Source organism: Hipposideros armiger, unplaced genomic scaffold, assembly GCF_001890085.2.
Source record: "Hipposideros armiger isolate ML-2016 unplaced genomic scaffold, ASM189008v1 scaffold_171, whole genome shotgun sequence".
In the NCBI taxonomy this organism is placed as follows: Eukaryota; Metazoa; Chordata; class Mammalia; order Chiroptera; family Hipposideridae; genus Hipposideros; species Hipposideros armiger.
The window spans coordinates 1,866,081-1,882,673 of NW_017731521.1; the positions used below are offsets into that span (position 1 = coordinate 1,866,081).

Below are 16,593 nucleotides of genomic sequence, written 5' to 3' on the forward strand. Positions count from 1 at the left end.
TGATTTCTCTCCACATTAATTGTTCCAATTTACACTCCCACCAACAGTATATAGACATTCCGACACTTCTGCCAACATTTGGCATTATCCAGCTTTCCAATTTGAACTAGCCTAATAGGTACAAAGCAATATCCCATCATTCCTTTAATTTTCCATTTCCCTGATCATCTCTTATTTTGATCATCTCATGGTGTGCTTATTAGCTTTTTGGGCTTTCTCTTTCTATTCATTGCCTTTGCTGATTTTCCTGTGTGAACTGCTCTCTTTTTCTCACTAACCTTCAGGAATTTCATATATATTCTGCTTATTGATCCCTCATTGGTTTTAGACATTGCAAATGTCTTTCCCATTTTTTTCAACTGTCCTTCCACCTCGTCCATAGTGTCTCTTATTGAACAGAGGTCCTTAGTTTGTTTCCTTTGCTCTTTGTTTGCACTCATTCATGCCAAACTATACTAACCCCTTTTACTGGCTTTGCTGGAGTTTACTAATTGATATGACAGTCATGTTAGAGGACTTGTTCTCTGTTCACTTGCCCTTCGGCTTGTGTAGGTCATTTTTTTTCTGAACCCAGTCAAGTGTGCAACCATGTGTTTAGTAAATGTCAGGGCTGGAAATGGCAGGCCTGATTCTGAAACAGAAAACACTGCCACTAATCAGGAGCATTCGGAGCTTCAGCACATTTCCCTGCAGCCAGGCGGTTCACATGTGGATGAGATTGGGTCACAAGCTACATCTCTCTCACCTCCCGGCCCCCTTAGGGAATCTGCTGAGACTTGTCAGGGCAGGTGACAAGCAGCTCTTTGACCAACAGCGTGCGAGCAGGTGTGCATAACCTCATGGGGGAATTTTTAGGGGTAAGTGTGTACTGAATCATACAGTGTAAGAGCTGGAAAGGACCTTGGGATTCATCCATTCTACCCCTTCATTTTACAGATGCAGGAACTGAGACCTAGGGAAATAAAGGGGCTTGTCCAAGTCGTACAGCTGTCAGTGAATTGCTGAGACTAGAACCCAGATCTCTTGACTCCCATTTTGTGTCTTCCCCAAGAGGATGTCAGAAGTATTTTTTTTTAATAGAGGGCTCTGGACCAGATCTAGGACTTAATTTGAGAAATAAGAGGCCTCCAGAATTTGGACCCACTTAATCTCTTCAGCCTCATTTCTTGCCATTCTAGGTTAGTCTCCCCTCATTCCTCTAATAGTCCAGGCTCCAGTCTTACCTTTAAGCCTTCACTCATGCTATGGTCATACCTAGCATCCCCTCCTCTCCTCTTTTTGTCCATCTCATCTTTCAAATGCTCATCCTTTGAGGCTGAGTCCCACCTCCATGCCATTGCTAACCAACATTATTCTCTCCCTTTAGATTTTCATAATATCTGCAGCCTATACAAATACAATACAGGCTTGATTATATGCTGCTTTTTTCTGGAATGCTTTTACTGTACAAGTGACTGAGAAAATCATTTAATGTCTATATTCCTCATTCAGTTTATTCACGAAAAAGAGTTGATCAAGATTATTTCTAAGGCGATGCTTCTGTACTAACTTCTATGTCTATATAAGATTTTAAATTCCTCAAGGAAAGGGACTCTGTCTTGTATGTCTCTTGTAATTCCCTTAGTCTAATAGTTCTCATCTGGAGAAAATTTTACTCCCCAAGGGACATTTAACAACATTTCTAGATACTTTTGGTTGTCGCACGGGGGGAAGGGGACACTACTGGCATCTAGTAGGAAGAGACCATGGATGCTGCTAAACAGGCTACAACACACAGAACAGGCCCCACAAAAAAGTGGATTATTTAGCTCACCATTTCAGGCAAGGTTGAGAAATCCTACCTTAGTCTCTAACTCAACACCTTAGACCCATAGTAGACGCTGAATAAACATGTTTATCTTTTAGTCAGAAAGAATTGCCCTCATAAAAGGGACCCTGTCAGATGTGGAGCTAGCATCAGGGGGAAAGAAAAGGAAGTGAACGCTCATGCAGAACGAAGCCGGAGAAGAGAATCTAATTTTCCTTAGTCAGGAAGGGAAGAGGGGAGAGAACAACAAAGAAGGAAATGTTGGATGGATGAAAACTGAGAGCTGAGAAGCTATAGAAGGTATTGATTTAAACAGCTCATCTTCTAGACGTCTCTGGGGGAACTGCTTGTGATTGTGGTAAAGAGTCATAATGATAGCATTGGAACCATGAAGACAACTTCTGGGAACTATGATTTATATTGTCAAGGAGACTTGTGTTTAGAATATTCTCATTCTTACTTTCCCTTGAAATGAAGTCTGGGTGATGAAAACAGCTTTAATTAACAGATGAGGCAAGGATAGGTCCCATGGGGGTCTGAGCTCCAACATCCAAAAACATCACAGGCTCTGTTTCCAGATCCCTCCTCAGGATTTCTGGGGCTAGTGATGACGGAGGGCTCAATGTTTTTGGTGGTTTCTCCCAGCCTCTGCCTTGGCTGTGTTCCCAACATTCTCCCTCATTGTATCATGTCTGTCTTTTCTCTTTATGTTGCAACATGCAAGAAAGTCAAGTTATTTCCTTGTCACCCTCCCCTCGCCTCTCTATCATGAAGTAAATATAATAATAAATATCCTATACATACAAAACAGAAAGCTCCCCAAAAAGTTGGGATTCATGACTTCAAAACTCTCTCGAGAAGGGCATCATTATTCTCAGCCTCTCGAGCACCTGGCGGGAGATTGCATTGTTAGTTCTGGCAACCAGAGGTATTTGGCAAGGTTTCTGTTTAGATTTTGTTTGGGGAAGAAATGCTTAAATTAAACATTAAAATTCATGAGAATATTTCAGTTCCTTGTAAGCCCTTCTAATAACACTTGAATTGAGGTGTCATTTGTGGCTCCTCGCGGAGGAAAAGTTCTCCTGAGGGGGACTTCCAACAGTTAATTTCAAGAGCTCCCTGAGTCTATGGTCAAGTACAGTGCAGCATAAAACAGGCTGGAATGCGTATATTAGCAATACTCATGAACTATTTTTCATGGTTTAGGTTCCTCTCTGTTGCATGGGATTATAAACTGGGTCCATAAAAAAAAAAAAGAGTGTTTCTCACCCATTTATGCCTGAGCTCTTTTTCTAGGTTTTCCAGTAAAAGAAAATTCAGATAAGGGAATTGAAGAACCTCTTTCTCCTTTTAAAACTTCCCTGTAAATGTCTTTGGAAAAATATTCTGGGGAAAAATATTCTGGGGCAAGAACTGAGTGAGTGTCAGTGTAACCAGTGCAGAGATCTACGCATCTTAGAAATTTGATAAATGTACGTTGCTGCTGCTGCTGCTGTTGTATCTTTTGGCAGACGAATGCACGGCTTCTCTTTATAGCATAATCTGGAACGAAACACAGGGAGAAGTTATGAAAAGATAAAGTCCGTAAGTGGGACTGCACATTTCGTGGCCCAGTCACCATTTCTATTACTGGAATTTTGTTTTTGTCTCCATTCTGTAATGTGCCTTGTTTTGCTTGTCATTCTGCTCCTCCTATACGTTAAAGAGCAATACGTATATAAGGAACTGAGCGGAAGAAACTTGAATGACCACCACATGCCCTTTGAAATTAATGCGTGCATGGGTGGGCCCCCATTTGGGATTTTTCCCCCCTGTTTCCCCCTTTTGTGATTATTTTAGAACGCAGTGCCCAAAGAGTATGGGCAGCTCTTTGTTTGGTCTTTGGTTTTGCTTTCATAGATCTTTTATGCCTGCTTGGCTGGGTGCAGCTGAGACTGGTTTTACAAGAAGCTGCTGATAAAGCCCAGAATGGGGAAAGATGAGTAAACTCTTACTCTGACAGAAGAGGGAGATCCCCTGTACACTTTATGTGAGTGCATGGTTTAGCAAGTCTCTACTTGAAAGCTCTCCTGGTCAGATCTCGGCTACTCATTCAGAAATTGTTTTTGCTCACCAGTTGGCTTTTGAGCATCTCATTGTAATTCTGTCCTGAATATGGAGGATAATCACTCGTGCAAATAGCTTGACAAAGTGTGTGGTAGGCAGAATTCTAAGAGGAGCCCCAAGATTCTGCAGCTCTCGCTTCCGTGTAGATGCCCCGTGGAATGAATATGCAGGACTATGAATATGATGGATTTTACTCCTGTAACTAGGTTATGGTATGTGGCACAGGTGATTTTAAGGAACTTATTTGGTGGACCTGACCTAGTCACACGAGCCTTTTAATGTTTTTATTTTAATTTTTTTTATAAAAAAGACTCTATTGGGGAATCGGGGAAGGGGAACATTGTATTTTTCCAGGACCCATCAGCTCCAAGTCAAGTTGTTGTTCTTTAATCCTAGTTGTAGAGGGTCCAGCTCAGCTCCAAATCCAGTTGCTGTTTTCAGTCTAGTTGCGGGGCGGGTAGCGGGGGTGGTGTGCAGCCCACCATCCCATGCGGGAGTCGAACCGGCAGCCTTGTTCTTAAGAGCATGCACTCTCACCAGCTCAGCGGCAGCTCAGCTTGGGCGTAGCTCACTGGCCCATGTGGGAATCGAGCCAGCGACCCTATTGCTCAGAGCTCGCGCCCTAACCCACTGAGCACCTGGCCAGCCCCACATGAGCCTTTTAAAAGCAAAGAGTTTTCTCCGGTTAGTCACAGAAGCAGAAGGCAGAGATCTGAAGTAGGAGAAGAATTTGACTTGTTGCCAACCTGAGAGTAGAAGGTCCACATGGTGACAATGTGGACAACCTCTACGAGCTGAATGTCATTCCCACTTGACAAAGCCCCCTCAGCCCTACAACTGTAAGGAAATAAATCCTGGTTAAAAAAAGAGTTTGGAAAAAGACCCAGAGCTCTAGAGAATGCAGCGCCACCCAACACCTTGATTTCAGCCAGGTGAGACCCTGAGGAAGAAATCTAGATACACAGGTCCCGACTTCTGTCCTAATGAAGTTGTGAGATAATATATTTGTATTGTTTTAAGCCACTATGTTTGTGGCTACACTTTCCATTCCACACAGCAATGGGAAACATACAAAAGAGGAGAGAAAGCCTTTGGGAGAAGGAAGCTAAGTAAAACCAGCTTTCCTATGTTTGGTTTTAGAACAAAGTTATTGTGTGTCTATTTGGCTAGAACAGGGGTCAGCAAACTGTGGCTCACAAGCCACATGTGGCTCTTTGGGTACGTTCCATTTCAGAAGTTTGCCAACCCTGGGAAGAGCCAATCCTGTCCCTCACAAAAATTTAAAAATTATTTGAGAGCCATAAATATATTTTTACCATTATGTGAATAATATCCTTTAAAAATTTTATAAATGAAACTATGATAGTTTTATTTTCATTTTCAATTTTACTTCAGAGCCTGCGGCTTGTGAGCCACAGTTTGCTGACCCCTGGCGGCTCTCCTGTCTTAAAAGTTTGCCAACCTCTGGGCTAGACTATGGTGCTCAGTTGTTTGGTCAAACCCTAGACTAGCTGTTGCTGTGGAGGTCATTTGTAGATGTAACATTTGTAATCTGTTGACTTTAGGTAAAGGAGATTACCCTCCATAATGTGGATAGGCCGCTCATCCAATCAGTTGAAGGCCTTAGGAGCAAAAACTGAGGATTCCCAGAGAGGAAAGAATTCTGCAAGACTGTAACATTGAAATCCTGCTTGAGTTTCCAGCATGCTGGTTTGCCCTACAGATTTCAGACTTGCCAACCCCACAATTGCACGAGCCAATTCCTTAATATATCTTCACATGTATCCTATTGGTTCTGTTTCTCGCGAGAAATTTACAGATGCCGTCATACACTTGGGTGTCCTTAGGGGCTACACGGATGAGGAGGTGTGCTAGGGACTACTTTGAAGATAGCACAGATGACCTCCCAAAGGCTGGAGCTGATAGTGCCGCAAATTGTAACTGGCCAGTGGCATGGGCCTAGTACTGCCAGGTCATTTGATGTTTTCCAAAAGAAGCCAGAAATCCAGAATTTTACACAAAATTGCCCAAATTCTACATGTAATTTACTAACTCAAAAATGTATTATTTTTTTATTTTTTTAAATTTTTTTTATGGCTGAGCCATGCTGTCACTTGTTGGCAGCTCAGCGGCAGCTCAGCTCGGGCAGGGACTCGAACCGCTGTTGCTCAAAGCTCGCACTCTTGAGCGAGCTCTTCACCAACTGAGCCACTCGGCCGGCCCAAAAACATATTTTTTAAAACGTTGAGTGTACCACAAAGAAACAATCCAGAATGTGGGCTGTCCTATAAGACATACCATGCTGATTCCCAAAGTTATTAAAAACAAGCAACAACAAAAACTCAAAACAAAAGAAGACCGGGTTGGGGGACTGTTGTAAAGGGGAAAGATCAGAAGGGACGCACCAGACCTAAGGATGGAATGCAATGAGTGTCTGGTTGGTTTGAAAAAAAAATCACCTATAATAGACATTTTTGGGACAGTTGTGGAAATTTGAGTATGAACTGGATATTAGGAGTTTTCTCGTTAATTTATTTGGGTGTCCTAATGGCATTGTGAATATATGAGGGAAGCTGTTGAATTTTTTTAGAGTTGTATGCTGAGATATTTAGGCATAAAATATAGTAATGTCTGTAATTTACTTTGAAAATTTCCTTTCATTCTCTCTCTCTCTCTCTCTACACACACACACACACACACACACACACACACACGCACGCACGCACGCGCACACACACACACACACACACAGTAAAAGGTTAATGATTTACTCTAGATTCTGGGTATATGTGTGCTTATTGTACTAGTTGTGTTTTTCTGTAGGTTTGAAACATTTTATAAGCAATTTTTAAAAAAGCCACTGAGTGGAGTAGATCACACATAATGTGTCAGTGGGTCCCTGTTTACCATAATTATCTATAAACCTGGATCAAGGAGTTATAAGTAACTTGTAGCTCAATAGTTCTTCCTGGTCCATGCTTCTGTGATGGGTAGCCTATCATTGCTGTGTATGTAGGTAGGTCTTTCCTTCTAGATGCGAGCTCTTGGAAGGCAGAGGGAACGTACCCACTTACGTTTCTGTGTCTGCACATAAGTGAGCAGTCTGTANACACACACACAGTAAAAGGTTAATGATTTACTCTAGATTCTGGGTATATGTGTGCTTATTGTACTAGTTGTGTTTTTCTGTAGGTTTGAAACATTATATAAGCAATTTTTTAAAAAGCCACTGAGTGGAGTAGATCACACATAATGTGTCAGTGGGTCCCTGTTTACCATAATGATCTATAAGCCTGGATCAAAGAGTTGCAAGTAACTTGTAGCTCAATAGTTCTTCCTGGTCCATGCTTCTGTGATGGGTAGCCTATCATCGCTGTGTATTTAGGTAGGTCTTTCCTTCTAGATGCGAGCTCTTGGAAGGCAGAGGGAATGTACCCACTTACGTTTCTGTGTCTGCACATAAGTGAGCAGTCTGTACACTTCTGCTGAGTGGATAAAGTAAAGCCCAGGAAACTCTAAGGACAATGACGATAATCAAAAGCAGCTAACATTAATTGAGCCCTCAGAATGTCCCAAGCTAAGAACTTCACAACAATCACATGAATTCGATGACATTAGATGCTAACAGTAGTAGTAGTTGGTCCCCTTTTACTAACATAGAAAGTGAGGCCCTCAGATGGTTGGAAATTTACTCAAGACCACAGAGCAGGAACTGGGGCCGAGCGGGCTGGCACCAGAGGTCTCTGTGAAAACAATTCCCCTTCAAGCCTCTCAAGCCTGCTTAGCTCCCTAATGTACAAAATTTCAGGAAGGGCCTGAGCCGAGGGTTTCACACACAGGCCTGTGTGACTTCGGTGGGCAGGAAGGATAAACATGTGGCTGCTGATGGCTGCACTCTGGGGCAGCTTGACCAGGACCTGGTGCCTGAGACACCTCCTTCCGAAAGCCCCGGGCAGCTGCCATCCTGCTCAACTCGAAAGGCTCTGGGTCCTCTCTGGGCCCGGGGTGGGGGTATCTGCCCTCACTGAGTATTAACTAACTTCTAATAGGAGCCGTTCTACTGTCACCAGACTGCCCTTAGGGATCCACAGCAGGTCCTCTTACTAAGAAATGGGGGGAAGACTAATCGTGCTTGTCTTACCCCCCAGAAAACCAACCCCAGGCACATTTTTAAATCATGCGATACATATTTCTAGAGACATTTGTAAGTGGGGCAAATCTGTTTAAATTTTTTTGCTGTTGGCTGGTCATGAAAGAGGAAAAAAATTAAAAATGAGTGTCAGGGATGAGGGTCTCCACCGTCTGCTAGAATTGGTCTCCTTCACCTTGAACCTTCATTGCCAGAGGAGTTGATATCCTACGGTGACCCCACCCCCTTACCTTGGGCCTCTTCTATTGCAAATTCGGTCCCTGTGTCCCTCAGTTCTTCCCCAGCTCCTCCCCCGCCACCTTCACTTACTCCAGGCTGCTAGCCCCATGCACTCACCTGTCCAGAATCACAAATTTAGTGGCTCAAAAGACCACACATTTACTATTTTATAGTTCTGGAGTTCACAAGTCAAAAATCAGCATCACTGGGCTAAAGTCAAGGTGTTGGCAGGACTGTGTTTCCTGTGGAGGCTCCAGGGCAGAGTCCATTTCCTCGTCTTTTCCAGCTCCTAGAGGCCACCTGTATTCTTTGGCTCATAGCATCTTGTCACAGCTTCAAAGCCCGCAGCGCAGCCTCTGCAAATCTCTCTGACTCCAGCTCTCTGCTTCCGGCATCCTTACATTTTTCTTCTCTCACTTGGACCCTCCTGTCCCCGTCTTACAAGGACCCCTGTGATTACGTTGGGCCACCGGTTAGTCCAAGATAACCTCAACATCTCAAAATCTTCAATTTAATCACACCTGCCAAGTCCCTTTTGCCTTGGAAACTAACAAATTTGTAAGTCCCAGGGAGTAGGACCAGGGCCTCTGTGGGACCCATTATTCTGCCTCACACACAATTGATGCTTGCACAGATAACTCCAGGAGAAGGGTTTTTATTCTTCTACTTGGAATCTATTTTCAGATGGTGACAAATCCAGCTGATTCGTAAAGTTCCAGCCCAAACAGTCAAACAGTCCTTGTCCTTCTGCACCCCAATCCCCCCATTGTGTAGCTTGGTAACTTCCAAAGTGTTTTGCCTTTGCTGCTTTACCAGCACTGCTCTTTCCAGCTTCTAAGTTTTAACCTGCTACTCTCCTACCCCAATTATAAACAATTGTCCTGTTTTTTTCTTTTCTTTTCTGTTTTTTTTTTCTCTCTCTCAAATTTTGGGCACGAAACTCATTAAGAATTTAGCTACTTGGATGAAATAGGAGTGAGAATTTTTTTAAAAAAAATATATAAACCTGGGTGACAGACAGGTGCCTAATTAAAATCTGTCAAAGTATCCATATTTGCCACTATGTTTAGAAGTAGCTTCTTTTTCTTTTCTGTGAGTAATAAAACAGAGGAACTTTAATTTTTCACCACGATGAAGGACAAAATAATACCCTTGCAAAGGTAAAAGCTGACTTGATGTTTTGATATTTCTCAAATAGATTCGAATCTTGGAATTTGCAGTCTAAGGTCTAAATCCAGGTCAATTCCAACAAAGTTCAGTGACACATGCATTTTTTTTAACCTCGTAAATAATGTCTATATGGTAAAATGTAAACTATAAATACCTATATAAATCAGAGAAAGGGACTATTTGGTGTGAGATATATTTCCTTTTATAAAATACCTTACGTATTTCTAGAAGTGAAATGCTAGGCCTTCCAGAAAGCAGCAGAGTCCAAATGAACAGACTGGTTATTTGTATATTGGGGGAGAGAAGGGAATTTCCTCTGAGAGTTGCTTTTCCCAAATTGACTATTGACATCAAATTATCTTCAGTTTGTAAATTACTATTGACTATGTTTTTCCTTCAAATGTCAATTTTTTCTTATCACAAATTGCTTCAAAGTTTTCCTTGGAATTTGAATTAATCCAAGCTGAAGTGTTATCAGAACATTTGGCAGAAATTCAGGAAATGTCCCTGAAGCATTTTAGTATGTGGAAATCCTTGAGGGCTGCAGTAAGATAGAGTATTTGGTGGCACATAGACAAAATATTTCTGCAATTTTTCAGCTATCTCAAAACAGTATCTGGAATCTGCAGGAATTGAAATGGGTCCATTTTTAAAGCAGATACAATTCTTATGTGGCTTGCCTTATTTTGCATTGCCCCCAAAAACCCACATTCCATAGACCCTAAACCAAACCCAGACAGGAATGGAATGTTACTTTATTCCTTCCAAAGCAGATTGTCAAAGATCACATCATTGGTCTGGAAACCAAAATAGGAAGAAGAATGATCCAAAAGAAAATTACCATATGATCTCAGTTAGCACGTACTTGAGAAAATAACCCAGGTCTCTGAGGTGCTATTATTCCTGTTAAGCTGTTTTGCTAACTAATTATTATTTGGACTCAGGGAAGATACGACAAAAAATAGGAGGAGGTGCAACCTCTGCCACCCCTTCACTTTGCCCTGGATCCAGAGAAGAGGTAAAAACTAAGACACCATTTAAAAAATTGCCAATGCTATGTTTCATTCACTCATTCAGTCAGTCATTCAGATTTGAGAAGGGATATGAAGTAGCTCTTTTCAAGTATTTGAAAAGAAAAGAGTTAGATCCCTGTATTCACCCTTTACTGTGGCAGATAAATTCTAAAGGAATGAAAGATTTACACAAAGCCAACAATAAAAACCCAAAAGGATGAGTATTTTTATTATGGTGAGATAGGAAAGGACTCCTAAGCATAACATAGAACCAAGAAGTCCTCAAAGAAAAGAACAACAGCTTTGATCACATGAAAATCTAAACTGTCTATATGGAAAAATATGCCCTGAACAAAATTAAAGGACAAATGAAAAGTGGGAAGAAAATATTAACATATATAGCAGATCAAAGTGTTTAGATTTCTAATGCACACAAAAAAAGAAGAATAAAGAAAAACCCAAGCAGACAAGAAACACTAATAAGTAATAAACTTGCTAATTTATAAGTAAACATGTAAATTAAAACACCAATCTTATCGGTATAGATATAGACATACAAATACACACATACTTTTTTTGCAAATTAGAGTTGACAAGGTTGCATGTCTGATGTGAGTGTGGGAGAAAGCCTCACCTGTGTGAGTACTAATTCTCATAGCCTTTTTGGAGGGAAATTTTATAATCACTGAGACGTGGCAATGTGCTCTCCCTTCTGCCTGACAATTCTACCAATAGATGAGGAATTCTCACCATCACGCCAGGGGCTCAATCTCTTCATCTTTATTGTCCCTGCAATGCCAAGAAACTACATCTAGGGTGAAGCATCAGTCTGGTTTGTGGTTGCGAGGCAGCTCTCTCTGCCTTTGGGTCTCCACAGCTGGAATAAATTTTGGGTCTCCACAGCTGGAATAGATTTTTGGGGACAAGCCCATCCAGGGTGATGCTCAGGCTGTCTGGTTTTTTTCCTCAGTTGTCAGGTTTCCATGGAGATATGGGATGAAACTTGGGGTGGAAAAACATTCCCCCATGTGCTGGAGTTGGGCATGTCCTCCCTACCTCTACGGATGGGGCAGGGGCCCCAGGAAGCTTAGCAGTGCCCAGGAAAGCCACGCTACCAGGTCTGAGTGGTTCCATTCATGCCAAGATGTCACTGTGTGACTTTGTAAATAATGGGCTATATGGACCACTAAGTGCCAGGTGAATGTAGAGGCTATCTTCAGAGGCTATCTACTCTTACTCTAATGAATGAGGTAATTAACCTTAGTGCTTTATTTTGCTCCTATGGATTAGAATTTGCCGAAATTCTATATTTGTAGTACAGATGTTAGTTACCCCTACAGTGGTAATCATATCATAGCATATAAATGTACCAAACCAACACATTGTACACCTTTAACATATACAATGTTATATGTCAGTTATATCTCAATTAAGAAAAGCTACAATGAGAATCAAAAAAATTCTATGTTCCCTTGGGATAATAACTTGTGTGTGTTCTATCCCAGAGAAGACAACACTAGCCAAGAATTTTCAGGAGACTAAATGCCATAAATCCCATAAACTCTCCCCTCCCCTCCTTCCCCCCTTGTCCAGTTCAGGCACACTTAGAAAACATCTAAGTGTCATAGTTTGCCATTACCTGAATCAGAAGTCCCTTTCTTAAGATTTATGTTCCTTTCTGATTATTAACCTAAGGGAGATGCAAACAGCCATTATTCATCAGTCATGTACATACATACAGATGGAAATCTTTACCGACCTACCCCCTGAGCTGACTCCCGAGGGCCAACCATTCTAGGCAATGGAGAGGTTAGGAGGTGTACTCAGATTGCACTGCTAAACCCATGGGCAGGAATTTGGTGACCGCAGAGGAGCTTGGGAGCATTTAGGTAACATATTTAAGCATTTAAAAAATAGACCAAGGCAAAATAATACTTTTAAGTGAGAGGAAATAATTTTAGATGGCTTACATTCTCCATTTGAATTGAACTGGCTGCAGCTAATTCACTTTTTAACTCAGTTTAAATACTGCTCATTCCCTCTTTTTCGACCCCGACTTTGCTCGCCCCTCCTCCCCACCCTCCAATCAGTGTTGCTTCGATTTCCTCTGTTAGGTCACATCATGACGTTGACTACAGATAAGAGTTATATTAGTATTGCACTGCTCTCTCTTCTGCCCCAGAATCATTATAATTCTGTTTGTACTAGTGATTACTCCTATGCTTTTGTAGCTTCTTGCCAGGGCCTCTGCTGACTCACGAGGTCCCTTTCTGCAAATTAAATAAGACCAGTGCCCCCCGCTGGGCACCACGGTGGACGATGCTTGCCCTCAGCCAGGTGCCCCTGTGCAGTGCAGAGCCTTGTAATGATCCGTGGTCACCCTGCTTCCTCCTCCTCCTCCCACTCTAAAGCATAAGGAAAAGGAATGGTTACGAGGGAGGATGTATGTGGTGCTGGAAGTAAGAATTTATGGAAGTCAAATGCAATATCAGGCCAAACCTGGCCACAACAGCTGCACTGACTCTTTGTACATCATCCTTCTTTTTAGGTATTTCCTATTAAAATGGGACTCTTTTGCTCTCAGAGTTTTGGCAGAGGCCCCAAGTCTGAGAACCAAATATTCCAGCATCTCCGAGAGGAGCATTGGACCACTTATGCAGGATATGCTTAAAGGCTACGACTTCTGTTCTACTGGCATTCCTCCATGGACCACCTCCAAGCTATATAATAGAAGTGACAAGAGACACCAGGATTGAGAGTATCTTTGGAGAGAGCAGTCAGCAGGGAGATGCAGGGTCGGGGAGGGATTATTTCTGCCATTTCAGAGCAACGAAGGGGATCTGTGAGAGAAGCTGAGAGAAGTTGTCATGTGTCCCTGGAGTGTGAGGGCACATCTAAAAAGTCTGCAGAGGACAGATGGTCTCTAGCTTGCTGCTGTGGAGCCATGGAGTAGAGAGTTCTCGGTCATGAGCTATGCTTCCAGAGTTTGGTGGGGCAAGGGTTTTCCCTTGGTCAGATAAGGACCTGCGGAAGGGCCCAGACTGGGCCATTTTATAAGGGACTCTATCCAAGAAGACTGCCTGGAGGGGAGGGGAAAGGTGACCCCCAACAGATGGGTGTGACTTACCTGATCCACAGGACAGGGGTCCAGCTGCTGTCTTTGGGAGACACTTACCTATGGGAAATCCTCGAAGAATCCATAAGATGCTTCAGAAAAGAGAATTGGCACTTAATTTCTGTACCCTGAAAGGACAGTGATGCCACATGATAACTCACCAATCAAATAAGGCCTTTCGTCCGCTTTCCCTTTCCTCCCTCCCAGGCTCCAACCCCGGAAGGGGCAAAACCCGGATGTCAGACTGGTTGATGAGGTGGAACAAGCAAGAAGGGAGTACCGGCTTTCCCTCCGGTGACCGGTAATGTCCTGGAGTGGGGTGGGCCAGAGTGGGGAGATGGGAGAAACTTAAAATTCTAAAATAAATTTTAGAGTTTTGATCATATACTGGGTTCTGAACGCAATCAATGTGTTTGTTGATGTTGTTGTCGTTGTAGTTGTTTTTTATTCAAAAGTGACTGGAAAAGCCATGACATGTTCTGGAGGTTTTATGCAGGCGCAGGGAAGTACGAATTGAGAGGACTGGTTTCAGGGGTTGGTGGTGGGGAAGAACAGTGTTGCTCTGTTTCTACCTTTTCCAGTTTCACTTTTTTTGACTGAGCCAGTTCTGTGTTAAATACAACGTTGTCATCTGCAGAGAAGCATGTGTGTGTTCCGGATCCCATCCCTTCTCGTCTCCTCAAGGACATCGTCAACCCTGCAGTTGCCTCCTTCCTCTTGTGCATCACTGACTTCTTCGTCTCCACTGGACCTTTCTGACCAGCCTATAAAAATGACTTACTGTAACCTGTCTTTAAAACAACAACAACAATAACAAAACAACAACAACAACAACAACAACAACAACAAAAAGACCCCATATCGCCTTTAGCGATTGCTCTGTTTGGTTTCCCTTCACTGAGAAATTCTTTGAAAGAGTTAGCTAACTTCATGGTCTGTGTTTCATCTTTCATTCTCTCCTCAGCCCGCTCCAAAGGGCTTTCATCTCCGCCACACTACTGAAGAAACAGGCTCTTAACAGGATCAGCAGTGCTCTTTCTGCATCGTGTTTGGTTTCTCAGCGGGCACTTGATGTGGTTGACCAGTTCCTCCTTCTTGAGCCATGGTCTTCTCTAGGCTTCTGTGTCTCATACTGATCTGGGCTCTTCCTGCTCTACTGGCCGTTCCTCATTTGCTTAGCGGTCCCTCCTCCACCAGCCCCTGTCCTTGGCTTCTGGTCTCTGTCCAGATTCCCTTCCTAAACCACGTTAATCCAGTCCTGGGGCTTTATCGGACAGTGCAGCTATACAACATTTCCATCCCTGCAGAAAGTTTTAATTGCCAATAGTGGTCTAAAGGAAGAAAACAAAATATTATTAAGTGAAGCAGACTTGAATCAGTCTCAAAAAGGGAAAACACAGGAGCACGCGTGCGTGCATGAAAAGTCGAAAGATACAGGGCGCTTCAGGAGCAGCCCAACTGAGGGCTTACCCAACGTCCCCAGGGTCCCTCTCTCTGCTCCCCATTCTCTGAGCTGGCTCCATTTCCCCCTCTTCCGGTTGACTCCTCGTTCCCACACCAGCAGCATTAAGCGCATAGTGTCATAAAACTCAGGTAAGCTCGTGTCCTTCAAAAGCAATATATTGATTTCTGCTTAGTAATATTTCCTTTCTTCTATTTTCTTTGGATTTGGCTTGTCTGAAGTGGAAATTAGTTTTATTGTCTTCCAATCTCCACCCCCACCCCCACCATATATGCTATGCATTTGGAACTACAAATTTCCGTTTTGGCATCACTATTTAAAGTCACTTTCATTATCATTCATGTTTGTAGTATTTTCTAATTTTATTTGATGTTTTGATCCTTGAGTTATTTAGAAGTGTATTACATAAATTCCAAATATTTGGGGGAATTTCTAGTTATGATTTTCTAGTGTTGATTTACATTTTAATGCCATTGTAGTCAGAGAACGTATTCCATATGTTTTGAATCATTTGAAAATAAAAATTAAGACTTCCCTTAAGGCCAGCATAGAGTGTATTTTGTTAATGTCTATCAACATAATGACATCAGCTCTCTTTTGGTTGGTGTCTACATGATGTGTTTTTTACCATCCTTTCACTCTTGCCCTCTTTGCGTCTCTATATTTAAAGTGATTCTGTTATTGACAGCATATAGTTGGGGTTTTAAAAAAATTTATTCAACCTAATAATCTTTTAAAAATGTTTTTGATTGGCTCCTTTATAGTAAACGGAATAAATGATATAGCTGGGTTTAAGTTCGCCACCTTACTATTTATTTTTTATTTGTTTATCTGTTCTTTGTTAGTTTAGTCTTCCTTTTGGATTAATCAAGTGTATTTTATTATTTCATTTCTCTAGTCCATTAATAGATGGTTCATTATACATTGCAGTTTTCTTTTACAATTTCTTTAGAGATTATAATATGTATCCTTGATTTAATACTCCATGCTAACTTTTGTGCTGTTGTTGTCATATTTTATATATATGTTATAAATTCCATAAGACACTGTTATTAATAATTACATGAAACAGTCAGTAGTATTTTATGTTTACCTACATATTTATACTTTCTGATGCTCTTCATTACTTCCTTCATTTCCAGATGATCATTTCCTCTCATTGTTTTGGTAGTGTTTGTCTTCTGGTCAAAACTCTCATTTTAATTTTTCTGAAAACTTCTTTATTTTGCTTTTGTTTTTCAATGATTTTTTTCCCATTAAAAATTACTTTATTACAGAGAAACCCAAGACGCTAATTCGAAAAAATATATGCACCCCTATGTTTATTGCAGTGCTATTTACAATAGCCAAGACTTGGAAACAACCGAAATGCCCATCGGTAGAAGACTGGATTAAGAAACCGTGGTACATTTATACAATGGAGTATTACTCCACCATAAAGAAGAATGAAATCGTACTATTTGGGACGATATGGATGGACCTAGAGACTATTATGTTAAGTGAAATAAGTCAGTCGGAGAAAGACAAATACCATATGATTTCACTTATATG

At 41.8% G+C, this 16,593-nt stretch overlaps 1 long non-coding RNA gene across 4 annotated transcripts in view; it reads left to right on the forward strand.

Annotated features, from left to right (window-relative positions):
- LOC109387873 (uncharacterized) overlaps positions 1 to 16,294 on the forward strand; it is a 55,319-nt gene extending 39,025 nt beyond the window's left edge. For 2 of the 4 annotated variants that reach the window (XR_002125121.1, XR_002125124.1), the window contains one exon: positions 13,014 to 16,294. This is a non-coding gene — a long non-coding RNA (uncharacterized LOC109387873). The remainder of the gene's footprint in view (positions 1 to 13,013) is intronic. The other 2 variants (XR_002125123.1, XR_002125122.1) reach the window with 2 other exon arrangements.
- The last annotated feature ends 299 nt before the right edge of the window (positions 16,295 to 16,593 follow it).